Source organism: Rattus norvegicus, chromosome 19, assembly GCF_036323735.1.
Source record: "Rattus norvegicus strain BN/NHsdMcwi chromosome 19, GRCr8, whole genome shotgun sequence".
In the NCBI taxonomy this organism is placed as follows: domain Eukaryota; kingdom Metazoa; phylum Chordata; class Mammalia; order Rodentia; family Muridae; genus Rattus; species Rattus norvegicus.
In genome coordinates this window covers 12,042,582-12,057,562 of record NC_086037.1, presented here as the reverse complement: position 1 = coordinate 12,057,562, position 14,981 = coordinate 12,042,582, and the positions used below count along the sequence as shown (strand labels likewise).

Below are 14,981 nucleotides of genomic sequence, written 5' to 3'. Positions count from 1 at the left end.
ACACCACTGGTGTATAATTGTAATGTTGAGTTCGCAGAGAGAAGCTTTTTCACATTCAGTGAGCTTGTTGACACATGCTAGCCAACTTCAGGAAACCCGGTAGTAACTACGGCACCCCACTGGCCCCAGTGAACGTTGCTTCTGCTCCACCCACTTTTGGGTCATTCTAATGGAGACATTTCTTTTCCACATTCATCATATTTGAATTTCTGATGCTAATTCATTTATTTCCTCCTTTGCTTGTAAATTCCAAGACTCTCTTCCCTTTCCCTTATTAACATGCTAATGTATTGTAATAATGCGTTTTTACACCCTTAATGAACTGAAGCGAAGCGATAAATAAAAAGAAAGCACACATTCCTGCTTCGACTTTACCCAGTTCCAGGGTGGGGGCTGCTGTGGGGGAGGAGGAAGAGAGTAGGAAGGACTGCTGTTCTCCAATAAAATAAATTCAAATAAAACGATCTCCTTGTTTTCCGGGAGTTCTAGAACAAAGCTGTATGTCAGAGGAAGAACTGAACTGCCATCGAGCTAAAAGGCTTGGCATTAAACTTTGACACTTTAATGGCTTTTAGGATATTAGATAATATTTTATCATATAATGTTCTTCTCCGACACAATAATGGCATCAAAACCAGATACGATCTGCTATCCCTGCAACGTTCACGGTAAGACTCATTCCGGTAGAGATAAGACATCAGGACCCAGCATCGCAGTTAACTATACCGAAGCTCCAAAGCTAACCTTTTCTTTCCCTTTTCCTTTTTCTTTTCTATTTCTTTGCCAGGGAGTTTGCGGAGGAACCGCTACCTTCGGTTCGCACCCTCCTCGACTGAGGCTCCTACTGATTAGGTAAACAGCGCTGGGAAGTGGGGGAGAGCCCCTGCTGGTGGTGAAAGGGGTCCTGGCTTCTAGAGACAGCATGGAAGCCAAGGGTGGGGGGAAAGAGTGTCCGCCGGGTCAGAGGACGGCCCAAGGGTGTAAGTACCAAGGCCAGAGCTGGGGGTGGGGGTGGGGTGGGGGCGGAGATCAGAGAGGAGCCGGATCCCCGAATCCAAGATTAGAGAGATGCTCCACCTCGGGTAAGATAGTCAGCTCAGAGTCCCGAGCTAGGCAGCCTTTACTAACGCATTCCTCCTCTCTCCATCCTCCCCGGCCCTTAAAAGAGAGTGGGTGGGCTGCCCGAGGAGAGAGGCGCAGGGGAAAGCAGAGATCTAGTGGCTCCTACGGTTGGGGGGAGGTAGGGACTCAGGGGGAAGGGGACCCCAGAAGCCATGGGATCCAGTTGAGGAAAAAACCCGGAGGCTGGATCGAGCTTTCGGAGCTCGGTCTTCCAGTCGGAGTAGACTGTCCGCTCGCGTCCTCTTTCTCTCTCAGGCTCTGCTTCAGCCTCCTTGGGGGTATTTTCCCGAGGGACATCCCGTCCCCTTTACTGTAACCAAATCTTCACGCTCCTTCTGCAGCCTGGGCGGACTCTCGGCATCTCTACCCTCCTCTTTAACGTCGGGAGGCTAGATGTCCCTTCAGTGGATGTTGAACGCTGGGTTTTGAACAAGAGTAAAATTAGAAAGGAGGTGCATCTGCATGTGCACATATGGACACAAAAAAGTAGTTTCCCCTGGGGGCGAGGGAGGGGGGACAGAGTCTTGCATAGAATTCTTGGATCTAGAATCTAAGCAAGATGCTGTCAAACCGTTCAAATAGGGCCTCCTCTCAGCTCCCGCTGCCCTGTCTACCTAGGAGAGAGCCGCGTCCCCAGCAGAAGGAAAAGCAGGGTAAACTTCCTACTTCCCCCAAACCGTTATTTTGTAAAAGGAGTAACACGGTGACCCATCCTGCAGGCATCCCCAAAGCAACAATCGTGAACTCGACCCGCCGCCTCTCTTCCCCCTCTTTCATCCAAGCCTGGGATAGCCCGAGTCAGGGAAAGAAGGGCGGGGAGCTCAAGCTAGCATCCTTTTCACGCGACCCGGCCCTGGATCCCGGCTCCGGGTGTTTCATCCGCCTGTGTTTCAAGGAGCCAACCAGCCGAGGGAGGTGCTTGGCTGTAGGCGTAGCCTAGGCAGGGCGGGCACTAGAGACGCACATTTCTGGCGCTCCCCATTGGTCGTCCGTGCTGTCACGGGGAAAGGGGCGGGGCTCCGAGGCGGGCTCCGGTTCCGCCCCCGCTCGGAACCCAGCCCTGAGTCGCGGTCCTCCCCCCTCCCCCCCAGCTGCACAGACATGACACAGACACACAGTCACTGCAGCTGCTGAGCGAGCCCGACGCTCTAGGCTCGCGGCGGCGGCCGGACTAGCCCGGAGCTCGAACCCCAGCGCCCGCCAGCGCGCTCCCACGCCGGTCCCCGCACAGAGGTTCCCGCCCGGCCGCGCGCGGGAAGCGGGGATCGCGCGCCCGTCTGTTCGCGGCTCCAGGCTGCACACAGCGTCTGCAGCAGACGCGCGGCTCCAAACCTGAGCGCTCCGGGAAGCCGGCGCGTCTCAGAGGCGGCGGCGGGGGCCGCCCGCCCGGGCTCCCCGCACCCATCGTGCTGCGTCCCGTTCGCCGCGCCCCGGCGGCCGTGACCTTCCAAGAGGCGCCTATCCCCGCCCCGCGCCCCCGGTCCCGCGCCCCAGGCCGGGGCGAGGCCCTCTTCAGCGCCCGCTTCTCGCGGAGCTGCGGGCGGGCGGCGCAGGCCCGGGGGGAGGGTCACTGCAAGCAGCTACCGCCGGTTCCTGTGCTCGCTCGCCGCGTTGGTCTCCCGGCCCGGCTGAGCTGCCCCCTGCCTCGCTGCTTCTCCGGAACCGGGGGCACGACTGCACACGCCTGGCCGGGCCGGTTGCTAGCAGGCCCTGCCCTGAAGGGGCTAAGCGGTCAGGGGCGCGGGAGGTGAAGCAGGCAGCAGCTCCGCGTTTCTTCCTGGCGCCGGTTCCCTTGACCCAACTCAGGGTGGCCCCAGGCCCTTGCCCATGCGAGGCTCCCGGTGCTTGGAAGAGTCCTTCTGGCGTGGAGCAGCTCTCCGCAGCCGCCCCGGAGGAGGAGAAAGAGGGGAGAGTGCTCAGTCCCGGCAAGACGGGCCATTCCTGTTGGCATTTGGAGCCCAAGGCTGTCCCGAAGTCTGTGCTTGGCACCGTCGGTCGGGTTAGAACAGCGCCAGCTGGGATCTCCACCCGGACCCACTGCACTTAGTAGGCGTCAGTGGCACCACGCTGCTCTGCTCTTTCGGAGTGAATCTCTGCCTGGGTATAGTCAAGGCCAAGGTAAGAAAGAGCCCTGAGGTATGAGAGAACCTTCGTGGGAACGCTTTTGTGAGCAGTGCGGGACAAGTTATCCAAACCTGTGGCTGGTACCCGGTGTGCACAGAGGATGGGCACACCGTTTCTGACTTGACTTTGAGTCCTAGAAAAGCAGGTGGAAAACCCCAATCTCTGGTGTCCCCAGGATCTGTCTCAGGGCCTGACAGGCTCATAGGTGTACAAGCTATTGGTAGGCAGGAGCAAGTTGGGGTGTGAGTGTAGGGGGCTGGTTCTTAGTAACACCTGGAGAGATTGCTTTCCCACCCGGGACCTTTACTGCCTTTCTGCAATGTTCACCTCCCTTTTCTGATGGGATGCCCAGAGAACTTTTCTTTCCAATTGGTCAAAGAGAGGCCGGTTTGGGGGTGTGCATCCACATTTTGCAAAAAGCTCTTTAGGATAAAGTGGTTAGGGGAAGACCCAATCAACATACCTGGACTGTCCTGTTAGACTAAACTTCTTGTAGTGATCAGAGCTTCCTGTAAATGTCATTGCTCCTGGAGGTTGGAATGAGGACTCTAAAGTTTGTGTATCATGAAGTTATACTGTTCATCACCTTGAAATTCTCCCTCTGTGTAAGGATAGTTCTTTCTCCAAGCTGTGTCTTTGCCGTTGTGAGATTTATTAAACCGATGCACTTCTGGTCACTTGAGAGGAACAGATTGTCTTCTACAGAATCAGTCCGTCTCCCAGGTGACCCTGTTTAATAGGAATGCATACCCCCCTCCCCCGTTCCAGTGCTGTTGTACCTCAGTGGAGTGGGTTTCTGCTGAATTCTGAGTCCATGAATTTTGCCACTCAGTCCATTAAAATGATTTCCTGAGGGAGCAAAATAGCAGCTTACATTTTCTGTGAATGTCACAGGAAGTTTACTGGGTCTTATGTAAGTGTCCCAAGACAGACAGAACTCATACTCTCTTCGTTTAGGGGAACAGAGGGGTATTGGAGGGGCTGACACATCACCTAAAAGCAGATGCCTTTTCTGACACAGGTGGGGGACCCAAAGTGCTTATTTAATGGGTGGAAGCAGGCACCTGAGACCTGAGGTTCCTCTTTACCTCTCCTGCCTCCCCACCTCAGGATCTACGTTGATAGACTCAAGGTTGGGGAACGATCTAAATTAGGAAAGGAACAAGTGGTGGTTTCTTTTCTCATTTCTCACAAATAGGGTGACATGAATGAATTACTCACCAGTGTGTTTGGACCTTACTGGGGCAGGGAGAAAAAAAAAAAAAAAGACTGAAAGGAAAGTTGCGTGAAGGTTTCACACATCTCTTGTGTATTTTCAAAGAGTGCTTTACCTTAGTGAAAATTGCTTGAGGAGAACACACGTTTATCGAGCTGGGGCCTGTTAATTCCGGAAAAGACAGGGGACCGAAGGGAAAGCATCTCTGCACAGAAGGCCGGAAGCTATGAGGATTTAGATGTTAGCAGATGTGCCAGAGAAAAGGAGGCAAACTCCCCTGGGAGGATTCTAACACAGACATTCCCACCAGTCTGGGTGAGCACAGGCTGCCTGCATGTTGGGGGCTCCCAATGCGTCACGGAGTGGTCTGAATTGTGGACTTGGAATTTTGACGTGAAAGGATATAGATTCCCCTGCCTTTTAAGTTGAAACCAGACGAGCCTTAGAAACAAAATCAAAGGTTTTTATCCTTTCATAAGTTATGAGAACACTTTTGTCTAGGTCACCAAGGTTTTTCTAGGTTCTTCGTTCCTGAGCTGTCCTCAAGGCAAGAGTCTGCTTTCCCCAGTGTCTCCGTCCTTCAGCCACTTACAGGACACTGGGGGGTGGGGGGGGACTAGTCTTCTATCCTACCACCAAAGCACAAAGAGCACGAACAGATGCTAGAAATGACCCTGGCTTGTTGTGAGAGCTCATGGTCTTAAAGTTTTTGGTACCCAATTTGTGCTTGCATGGTTGAGTGGATTCCAAATGTTGAACCAGGATGGTCAGCCTGGTTCAGTCTAGAATGTCTTGTGGATGACGATGTGGGGGCTAACTGCAGTGTGTTAAGGGGAAAGACGGTGAGACTCGGTTACAGTGTTTTAAGCCTATGAGGGCTATACATTTGGGAACTTCTGTAAACCGCTAACTTTGAATTCCCTAGTGGTGCTTGTAGCTATCCTTCAGCCCCTCAGTAGTTCTGAGCGTCAAACCTAGAGCCTCATACATGCTAGGTAAGTGCTCTGTCTGCTACTGAAATACATCCCCAGCCTCTCGTTTTTGGGTGATGAGGTAGGGATGTGCTTCCGGACTATATAACTCAGTCTTCAAAAGTAACACTTCTTCAGGGCGTCTCTGAAATTAACTCCATTAAACTTAAAATTTCTTGCTGTCATCCCCTTAAAAGTACATTGCTCACACAGATGGTCACCATAGCATTCGGCAGTGTGGTTGGACTTAGATGCGCTCTGCACTTTTCACAGTGTTAAAGCACTAGCATCCGGGATCCTTGCAGCAGAATTAGAAGGTAACTGTATTTCCCTGAGGATCAAGCTCCTTGGCCCAGGTCTACTCATAGCAACTTAGGAAAGACATACAAGGCAAGAAGGAAGCGTCTTAAGAGACTGGCCATTCCATCATACTGGCACCCAAAGGACACATTTCACCAAGATCTTTGTCCCGATGGAGTCTTAAAAGCTCCGTTCAGTGTGTAGAATTAGACTTTGTTCAGAACCTGTAAAATTCTGCAAGTTGTCTCATTACCTGGAACCCTGGAGTCTGTTAGATTGCATCTGTGACCTTTTACTCGTAAGTATAGTGCACATGTTGGTAGTTTAAGGAGAATTGCTACTGTGGGCTAGGAAAAATGATCAACACAGAGTCTTATCCTTCTGTTGGGGCTTTGTGGATTGATTCTCATAGGTGCAGTATAACCAAGGTGTAAGACACTGAAGGAGGGAATACTTAAGGCTGTGGTCCTAAGGCATGAAGGGAGGCTTATGAATTGGAGGAGAGCCCATTGGTAGGGTTAGAGGAAGAAGCTGAGGTAGAGTACTGGCTTCTGTAAGGTCAGTGAGGTAGGTACAATGACAACTTGGGGGTGTGGCTTTGCTGCTGTAGTCTTGTGTGCTGGACAGTACGGTTAACTGTTCGTACAGATATTTCAGAAGACTTCTAATTTAGCAAGTAGTGATTTGATTGATTCTGAATTTTGTATGGCAGGTTCTTCATTTGGCTCATTGGTGATCAGGGGTAGCAGGCAGTCATTAACTCCTGCAAGCTGAGTACTACTGGGCAGGTGTGTTCAAAGGATGACTTTGAATTTTCTAGGTTAATGGGAATAAGGAAGACAGAGCCGCATGGAAACACCAGTGTGCATTGCGTGTGGATAGCCAGTGGAATGGCAGCTAGAAAAGGAGAATTTCTAGGGGAGGAAAGCTTGGAATCAGAAAGTTACAGCCTTAATAGCACCCTTGATTAGCAAGCGTGCCTTAAGTCTCATGCTCTGAAATCAAAATGGGGCAAGAATGGTTATTCCAACAAAGGTACCTGATTACCCCATATTGCTATTTAAACATAGACAAATGTTTTGGTGTCCATGTTTTTCTCCATAGAGTATTCTTCCTGTCCTTTCAAAAAACTACTAGCAATGCAGATAAAGAAAGGATTTCTTCTCAAGCCTAAGTCAGTCCTCTGTGCACGTGAATGACATCTGTGGTTTCATTGTGTGATTACACAGTAGTGGGGAGAAAGGCCCAGTTACTTGACACATAATACAGTACGGTGAGGGCAAAGCTGCCTTTTGTTAGAATACATTTTATTTTGTCAGCTTTCGCTCCAGACAGAGTTACGGCTTCCCACCAGAACATGGCTTCTGTGTTACAACCATTTCCATCCTCGTCCGAACTCCCTTTGCTGTTGGGAGAGTTTTATACTGAAAAGGGGAGTAATGCCTGCATGTGTCTGACTACCTCTGTGTGTTGTGGTCGTAACTCTAGTTTTTTTTTTTTTCCTGGGTCTTGCTATCTGTCAGGGATTGGTTCTTGGGTCCTTCCCCTCTTAATCCAAATTTCCACATCTGTCCAAGCTCCTTTCATAAGATGGAATACTGTTTGCGTTGAACCTATATAAACCTGTAGATTATTTCTTATAGCTGTCCCAATGTACGTGGTACAGCAATACTTAGAACGGTGTGTTGTTTATCGAATAAATGAGAGTGAGCAAAAAGAGTCTACATGTTTGGTGTAGATACGTTTTTATTTTATATTTTATTTAAAGATTTAGTTTTACCTTATGTGTCTGAGTGTTTTGTCTGAAAGTAAAGTGCACTGTATGCCTGCATGTACCCCAGATGTCGGAAGAGGACCCTGGGTTCCCAGGAATCGGAGTTACAGGAAGTTGGAAACTGCCTATAGTGGGCGCTAGAAACTGAATTCAGGTCCTCTGCAAGAGCAGCAAGTGCTCTTAACTGCCACGACGGTCATCTCCTCAGCCCTAGACACAAACTCTAAGGCTTCTCACTGCTGCTGGTTGCCTACCTAAACCCCTTTAATCTGAGGGCTGATTGCATGTGGTCAGGAAGAAACTGGACAGCGTAGCTGTGCTATCTCGGGAGGGTATTAGAGAGGGTGGAAAGTCAAAGTTGCAGTTATGATCTCCAGGTCCAAGTACATTTAATACACACCCCCTCCCCCCTTGCGATCTCTCTCTCTCTCTCTCTCTCTCTCTCTCTCTCTCTCTCTCTCCAGGATCAAGCATAATTAAATTTCCTCCCTCCCTTCCTTCCATCCATCCCTTACTTTTCGTTTTGATCGAAGTTCTCCCTACCCCTATAACCAGTCTGCCCTGGCACATCCGGTCTCATCAGGACAAGGCACATCCTCTCCCACCGAGGCCTGAGAAGGCTGCCCAGCTAGGGGAAGGGGATCAAAGGCAGGCAAGAGTCTTGAGTCTGAGACTCAGTCCCCGGTCCAGTTGTTGGGGGACCTACATGAAGACCAAGTGTGCATCTGCTGCATATGTGACTCTTCCACAAGACTCCCCGAGCTCTCCGTAATGTTTGGCTGCGGGTCTCTGCATCTGTTTCCTTCAGCGGCTGGATGAAACTTTCAGATGACAGTTGTGCTAAGCTCTTGCCTGCGTGTTCCTTGCACCCCACAGGTGTCCTCTTGAGGGAAGGTGATAGAGCTTAGGGAGACCGCGTACAGCTCAACTCTTCTATATTTAACTTTTTTTAAAGAGCAGGAGCCAAAATAGAGGTGTTAAAAGGCACCTACATGTGTGTGCCTACATGTGTGTTTGTATTTACACCCTCCATGCCTATATTGAGTGGGGTCAGATTAAGTCAACTCAGGAGCTCTCTGTTCCTTGGATTCCAGGTACTATCTGTCAGTAAAGTATTGCTTATCTTTTTATCTTGTAATTTATTGTCTCCAGAGAGGGAGAGCGCTAACCTGAGCTAAATTGTGGTAAGGTTTAGACTACCAGGTAGGGTTTTAGCTTTCTGTTCTGAAATGTGGAAAAGCACCTGGTCAGTCAAAAAAGACTTGCTTGAGAAGAACGCTAGCCTTTGCTCTTTCTTACAAACTCCATAAAAACCTCTCATACACGAGGCCATGAATATACGAAGAAGCCTGCTTGCTTCTTGTATATAGTGCCAACTGGTTGATCCCGGAGTGTTACACTGGTACTTAACTACTACCTGAGAGAGACCTTCTTTGTGATAAAAAGAAAACAAAGCAAAAACAATGTTGGCCATTTTAACTGTTTCAAAGTGAAGTAGATTAAAAACAAGGGTTGGCCCTTCTAGAATCTTCTGGGGCCCTCAGAAGGAAGCCTTTCCATTTGGCCTTACAGGGGAGAGGTTGGGTAAAGATGAGAGTGGAGGTCAAGTCAGGAAGAATATACCCCGACTGGCTTTGGAGTTGCTTCTGGACTCCCTGGGGGTAGAGTGTATGCTTATTGGAAAGGAGAAATCTCAAGTGTGAATCTGAGAGTCTGCGTTATTATTTTAATATTGAAGCTAAGTGGGGGAGCGTTATATTTGAGGAGAACTTGGCCTATAAAAAAAAATCTTCTGTTAAAACCAAGTAGTTTAAGATAAGTAATTGTTTGAGCTATGAAAAGATTTTTATTTTACAAAAGCGATTTGTCGTGGGCCCCTGGTTCATGGCTGCTCCTTTATTGAATCTGAAATTATTTTATGAGTACAGTCCTGATGGACAGTTTTAGGAGACTCACTTGTTGTTAGGTGATGCAGAGACTTTTGAGCCATAAAATAGAATGTCTCATCCAATAGCCAACTAGGGCAGTACGGGATGTGTTACAGAAAGAAGAACACGGCTTATTTAAGTGTTCGAGTTCACTAACTAGGGATATGGAGCAAGTCGCTTGGTTAGCTCACTGTTCCCAGGATTCTGATTTTCTCGTTATTCCAACTTTTCTCTCTCTCTCAAGTGTGTGCGTGCGTGTGTGTGTATTCGTGTGTGCGTATGTGCGCGCATATGCATGTGTGTCTGTGTTCGTGTGTGTGTATGCTTGTGCACGTGTGTGTGTGCACGTGTGTGCGTGTATGCATGTGTGCATGTGTGTGTATGCGTGTGTGTCTATGTGTGTGTACACATGTGTGTGTGCATGTATGTGTGTGTGCGCGTGTGTGTGTGCATGTGTGTATGTGTGTGCATGTGTGTATGTGTGTGCATGTGCGTGTATGCGTGTGTGCGCGTGCTCATGTGCTGACAGTTCTTTCACTGCCCAGTGCTATCAGGGATTTTGTTGTTGTGTGGTCTCCCCCCTCCCCAAGTACCTTTCTCTCTTATCAAGTTCTCAGAAGAGAGTTTGTTCCAGGAATGGAGTGCAATGGAGGTGTTTACTCTGCAGAGGTAATGTTGGAGCTGCAGGTAATCACAGGCCAGGGTGGAATGAAAAGTGCAGCCTCACCCATAATTTGAGCCTCTCTTGTCACATTATGGGCTTTGCTTTGGACAGGCAGCAGACGCCGATGGAAATGGAGTCCTGACTGCTGGTGGAGCTCTGCTCTTAACAGGGTCCTTTTCTGAATTACCAAGGCCAATTGGGAAGAAAGGGCTTGGCTGATCCTTCCAGCTCTCCATGGTAGCACTAAAGTTTAGGGGGATTTTGCGGCGTGCAGCACACGGCCTTGTGTGCATTTCTTTCTTCATGTTTTGTTGTTTTTGTTTTGTTTTTTAAATTCATGAAGGAATCTGGTCTTGAGTGCTATTCTGTCGTCAGAGACATGGCTGACTGGAAGGCATCACTGCCCCCTCGCTGTGGTTTCCAGAACAGTTGTGCGGATCCTTAATAGGCCAACGGGTACGAGTTTGGCTGACAGATACAGGTTCTTTTCCAGGAGAGTTATTTATTGTTCTTTAGAGATGCAGAGGGATAAGGGGTGGATGGGGTAGACTGTTTTCTGTCCCTAGTGTGGTGACTGGAGCTTTGTAGCTCTGCGTTCAAGTAAGTGTCAAAAGGAGTTGCTGCAAATGGTCCAGGAGATGGACGTGTGACCCTGCATTCAGAGTTGGGGTAGAGTGGTCGTGGAGGGGCAATGTTCCCGCAGACCCAAGTATGACTGGGATAAAGTCGGGCAGCTTGAGGCCACTTCACAGAGCTTTCATTTTCAATCCGTGACGGACATTTCAGGCGGACGTACTTGAGTTCTCTGAAGGCTTGGCTTGGTGTGCTTGACGTTGATGCCGTGGCATGGGCCCTGTGCTCTTTCCTTGGAATGTATATAAGTTTTAACTTATTTGGAGTGAGAAGAATGGGCATGCTTTTACGCTGCTTCACATACAGATGCCAAGATGTGTTGAAAATGTCTTGAGAAGCATTTTTGGTACAAGCCTGAGGATGACCGAGGATGGTTGACATCTCTAGTGCTGATGACAGTGGCCGTGGCGTGACTGGATCAAGCCGACTTCTGGGATTGAAGGGGAAGAAATCTGCCTGAGTGGGAAAAGTTAGGGGAAGAGGCCTCTTCTGTAGATGTCTTCCTCTGCCTGTGTTGATTTGAGGTGTTTCACCTAGGGACCTGAGTTAGCATGGACAGCTCCTTGTGGTCAGAGTAGCTATACCGGGACAACATTTAGTCTGAAGGAGGCAGCTGAGTTCCTAGACCAGCTCCTTCATCCATTTGGCCTGAAGGGGACGGTTGAACCCCCACACCAGCTTCTTTATCCCAGAACCTTGTTTTCTTACATTCCTAATTCTAGGCTCTGTCCTCGGCTTCCTTCCTGTCTTTCCATGGACTTTAGTCTGTTTCATACCTTCCTTAACGAGAGACAAGCCTTCATTAGAGCCACTTTCAGTGACTTTCTCTCTCCAGTTTCTCTGGTAGTGTGGTAAGGTCACACCTATCTTAGAATTCGTGGGAACATCCTATATGTTCCTAGCACTTAGAGATCCGTTGACAGAGTGTGTGGAATTAAACCTAGAGACGTCTGATCTTGTCCTTGAGATATTCGGTTGGAGAGGTTGGGGAAAATGTGCTGAGTGGACACAATAGCAGATACAATCGAGTCACTAGGACTGAGCAGAAAGGCAGTGGAGTTGGTGGGGATGGTCCTGGTGAGTGTTAAGCTGAAGGCGCTAATGGGAACTGGAGACTGGAGCTTGCGTTAGCATCTAAAACGCAGTGAAAGAGGCCATATTTAAGTCAGTCCCTTGAAATACTTAAACCACGAGTGGAAGGATTTATGGGACGTCAGGCCAGGTCAGGTTGATAAGGCAAATACCTACTTTGGGTTGAGAAGAAACCAGCAAGAGTCTGTTAGCAAAAGCATTGCAGATGAAAGGAAGGCAGTAACTAAATCACACTGCTTTGACCCAAACACCTCTGTCTTTAGACACTGGCACTCAGGTTCTGACACGTGAGCTTCAGGAGGACACACTCAAGCGTTGCATTGGCTAAAGGTCCCTGGCTGGTGTTGTTGACGTAGGACAAAGGCCTGTAGACACTTCTGTAGACTTCTCCAGTCTTAATCGTTGGCTCGACTTAAGCTTGACATGAATGTTGTAGATGCTTGACATTACTCTTCATACAGTCAGCCTACTTGGAATAAAGTACACTTGTGACGTAGCCACCATCTAAAAATAGCACTTGGTCTTTGGGCTGTGCTGGGGACAGGGCTTTGGTGAGGTAGTCTCTCTGGAACCCCCCTTACTGGAGGTTCGTTTAAATGGACCCAGAGTTATAGAACAACCAACCTTTCTGGCCTTTGGATAGCACTCAATACGGAGGGTAATACAGACAATTCCGTCCTTCATGAGTGTCTCCAGTGGCAGCTACAGAACGGTGAGAGCAGACTGCCCAGAGGCCTTTCATCCGGCTGTGCTTCCCATTTGGAGCCTGGGCAGCGCTCTACCCTCTACCCTCATGACTGCCTTGCTTCCCTGAAGCTTCTCCTGCTGGATTGTGGGGACATTTCTTTGCAAAATGGTGGAGTAAGCTATTACAGATAGTAGAGTTTCTACTCCTTCAACAAGAGGTTTTATATCTCATCTTTGGGGAATGAGAGCTTTTATGGACTGTTCTGTGGGTCTGCCCTTCCTCGCTCGTTGACAGTGATTGGAAACTGTCTACCTCTCTTATGGGGCACACAAAGCTTGTTCCGAACCTTCTGCCTCACGTTTGTTTCATCTCCTCTCCCGTCCCCGTTTTAGGAACCACCAGTGCCTAACGCTGTAGTTTTCTTACCTATTGGTTATTTCCCCCAAACCGAACAAGGTCTGTATTTACTTTCTTTTCTTGCTCAGCCCTTTCCTTCTTTTCTGCCTGTGACGGACATCTTTAGTTCCCATTTGAAACTAGTTTAGGAAGTCCTTTCTCCTAGCTTTTCTGATCCTGGGTTCAGAATGACGTTGGTACTGCTATCCTGTTCCAGTTGGTCCAGCCCTCTAAGCTATGACTTTTCTGTCTTCAGCACTCATTGTACTTTGGGGCTCAGTCCTATACTTGGAAGTACTCTTTGGCCAATAAATGGTGGTAATCTGTTGTAGATTTTGCATTTACTGGGCTGGTATAATGTAGTATTTTCCTATGGGACCTCGGGGTCTCATTTTCCTGCAGGAGTAACCAGGATGATGAGAATTTGCTCCTTAAAGCATTCTTATCTATGCTGACTGCATGCACGCCCCTTTGTCCCAGGTTTGAGACCTAGAGGAGGGGAGATAGGAATGGAGTCTTTGCCAGATTAGAAGAGCTGGGTCCTGGGGATCTGAACTCAGGTCCTCATGCTTATGTGGCAACACCTTTACTGCCTGAGCCATCTCCCCAACCCCCCTGCTTCATTCTGCTGTCCCCTTCTCTCTCAAGCTTTTGAATCTCTCCGGCTTGACTCTTGGATGCTGGTGAATGCTTTGACCCTGGCCTCTGTTCAGATTTACCTCTTCCCACATCCCATTAATGAACCAGATGTGTGGAATGGCAGTTATAATTGATTGAGGAATTATTGAAGAGTGGCGGGGAGTGGCTGAGCAGGACTGGATTAATTACTACGGAAGCTCGGCAGCGGTGCCTAGAGTCTGCTTGGGTTATGTCGTGTTGCTTGTTAGGTTTTCCTGCGCTGGCCCTGCATGCTAGGTATGTTGCTCCTGGAGACAGATCGTGCTTAGTAAATCACGGGCTTGTCGGAGTTCGTGTGATCTAGACACTCACATGACTTCATGCACTTACACTTGGTGTTTGTTCTCGGGGCCGGAACGCTTCTGCACAGGTGATCTGACTTAGTCCTTGCCCACAGTCCTCTTGGTTTGCCTTTTGCTTTCCCCCACTTGTTTGAGTTTGCCTATAATTCCCGTTGAAACTTAGAGCTTTTTTTTTTTGCGTTCATTCTGTCTGTTAATTTCTGTATGATGTTGAGGAAGAAAAAAACCCTCAAGAAGTACCAGCTGTTTTAGTTGTTATTTAGAATTCCATCCTCACCTCCACACACCTCTTCACATTAACCTTTTATGATGAGTGCACTTGGTTAACTTGATGGGAAGATGGTACTTGAGGGGTGGAGGAGAAAGAAGGGAGGGAGGGAGGAAGGCAGGCCACATGCTTTCTGTTTTCTGTCCTAGAAACTCTGCAAAGGTCCTGATGGTAAAAGCAAATGCTGGCACTTGTACTAACCCACCCATCATTCTATCAGTTAGTTTTCTGTTGCTGCGATGAAATACCAGAACTTATACAGGATTTTATTTTAGTTTATAGTTTCAGAGGGCTGGCCGTCATCACGGTGGGGATGACATGGTATCCTGGCAGGGACAGAAAGCTGGATGGTCACATGTCCAGAAGTAGGAGGCTGGTGTGTGTGTGTGTGTGTGTGTGTGTGTGTGTGTGTGTGAGATTTGGGGCGGGGGTGGGAGAGTTGGGTGATAGTGAAGGTCAGAGAACAGGAAGGGAGGGAAACTATTAACCCTCAAAGCCTACTCTCGGTGGCTTCCTTCAGCAAGACTGCATTTCCTTAAAGGCTCTAAAACTTCTCCAAATAACATCACCGACTGCAAATAGGTGTTCAAATACATGAGCCTAGGGGGAGCATTTCCCATTCAAGTCACTACAGTCTTGCTCTTTTGTCTGATAGGAAATTTGGCTTCTGACAGGGAGGAGGGGATTTGAGTTGCATAAGAAAAGATCCTGACTTGGCAGGTTGTGATCCATAGTCTGTAAAAGTATGGTGATTGACGACGGTAACAATGGTAGCCACCATATACCAGATACATGCTTCTAGGTTGTGCCTTATCTGTGTGATAT

The 14,981-nt window shown here is 48.7% G+C and overlaps 1 protein-coding gene across 4 annotated transcripts in view; it reads left to right on the top strand.

Annotated features, from left to right (window-relative positions):
* The first annotated feature begins 388 nt into the window (after positions 1–388).
* The window catches only part of Large1 (LARGE xylosyl- and glucuronyltransferase 1), a 448,171-nt gene continuing 433,578 nt past the window's right edge, over positions 389–14,981 (top strand). For 2 of the 4 annotated variants that reach the window (XM_063278105.1, XM_063278108.1), the window contains exon 1: positions 2,200–3,240. The gene's annotated coding sequence lies outside the window, so the exon portion shown is untranslated. Of the gene's footprint in view, positions 669–787; positions 853–2,199; positions 3,241–14,981 lie in introns of those variants that run through there. The other 2 variants (XM_063278109.1, NM_001108439.1) reach the window with 2 other exon arrangements.